This window comes from Arachis stenosperma, chromosome 6 (genome assembly GCF_014773155.1).
Source record: "Arachis stenosperma cultivar V10309 chromosome 6, arast.V10309.gnm1.PFL2, whole genome shotgun sequence".
NCBI classification, from domain to species: Eukaryota; Viridiplantae; Streptophyta; class Magnoliopsida; order Fabales; family Fabaceae; genus Arachis; species Arachis stenosperma.
The window spans coordinates 72,423,564-72,425,301 of NC_080382.1; the positions used below are offsets into that span (position 1 = coordinate 72,423,564).

A 1,738-nucleotide genomic window follows, 5' to 3' on the forward strand; every position below is an offset into this window, starting at 1 on the left:
AGGACCTTGAAGAGAAAGCTAAGAGAAGCCAAAGCACAACTCTCTTTAGAGGACCTGACCGAATTCTTCAAAGAAGAAGAACCCATGGCAGCCGAAAACAACAACAATGCCAACAATGCAAGGAAGGTGCTGGGTGACTTTACTGCACCTACTCCTGATTTCTATGGGAGAAGCATCTCTATCCCTGCCATTGGAGCAAACAACTTTGAGCTTAAGCCTCAATTAGTTTCTCTAATGCAACAGAATTGCAAGTTCCATGGACTTCCAATGGAAGATCCTCATCAGTTTTTAGCTGAATTCTTGCAAATCTGTGACACAGTCAAGACTAATGGGGTTAACCCTGAGGTCTATAGACTGATGCTATTCCCTTTTGCTGTAAGAGACAGAGCTAGAATATGGTTGGATTCTCAACCTAAAGAAAGCCTGGACTCTTGGGAAAAGCTAGTCAATGCCTTCTTGGCAAAGTTCTTTCCACCACAAAGATGGAGTAAGCTTAGAGTGGAAGTCCAAACCTTCAGACAGAAGGATGGAGAATCCCTCTATGAAGCTTGGGAAAGATACAAACAATTAATCAGAAGATGTCCTTCTGACATGCTTTCTGAATGGAGCATCATAGGTATTTTCTATGATGGTCTCTCTGAACTATCCAAGATGTCTTTGGATAGCTCTGCTGGAGGATCTCTTCATCTGAAGAAGACGCCTACAGAAGCTCAAGAGCTAATTGAAATGGTTGCAAATAACCAATTCATGTATACTTCTGAAAGAAATCCTGTGAACAATGGGACTAGTCAGAAGAAAGGAGTTCTTGAGATTGATACTCTGAATGCCATTTTGGCTCAGAACAAGATATTGACTCAACAAGTCAATTTGATTTCTCAAAGTCTGTCTGGAATGCAAAATGCACCTGGCAGTACTAAGGAAGCTTCATCTGAGGAAGAAGCTTATGATCCTGAGAACCCTTCCATGGAAGAGGTGAATTACCTAGGAGAACCCTATGGAAATACCTACAATTCTTCATGGAGAAATCACCCAATTCTCTCATGAAAGAATCAAGAGAGACCTCAACAAGGTTTCAATAACAATAATGGTGGAAGAAACAGGTTTAGCAATGGCAAGCCTTTTCCATCATCTCCTCAGCAACAGACAGAGAGTTCTAAGCAGAATACTTCTGACTTAGCAACAATGGTCTCTGATCTAATAAAGACCACTCAAAGTTTCATGAGTGAAACAAGGTCCTCCATCAGAAATTTGGAAGGACAAGTTGGTCAGCTGAGCAAGAAAGTTACTGAACTCCCTCCTAGTACTCTCCCAAGTAATACAGAAGAAAATCCAAAAGGAGAGTGCAAAGCCATAACCATGGCCGAATTCTGGGAGGAAAGAGAGGAGGTGGACGCCACTGAGGAAGACCTCAATGGGCGTGCACCAATCTCCTCTGAGTTCCTCAATGAGGAACCTTGGGAATCTGAGGCTCAAAATGAGACCATAGAGATTCCATTGGACTTACTTCTGCCATTCATGAGCTCTGATGAGTATTCTTCCTCTGAAGAGGATGAGTATGTTACTGAAGAGCAAGTTGCTAAATACCTTGGAGCAATCATGAAACTGAATGACAAGTTATTTGGAAATGAGACTTGGGAGGATGAACCACCCTTGCTCACCAAAGAACTGGATGACTTGTCTAGGCAGAAACTGCCTCAAAAGAGGCAGGATCCTGGGAAGTTTTCTATACCTTGTACCA

The 1,738-nt window shown here is 42.3% G+C and overlaps 1 non-coding gene across 1 annotated transcript; it reads right to left on the reverse strand.

Moving 5' to 3' along the window:
- Nucleotides 1-489: 489 nt before the first annotated feature.
- LOC130937588 (small nucleolar RNA R71) lies at nucleotides 490-597 on the reverse strand. Its single transcript, XR_009068800.1, has one exon. It is a non-coding gene; the product is annotated as a small nucleolar RNA R71 (small nucleolar RNA).
- Nucleotides 598-1,738: the final 1,141 nt, after the last annotated feature.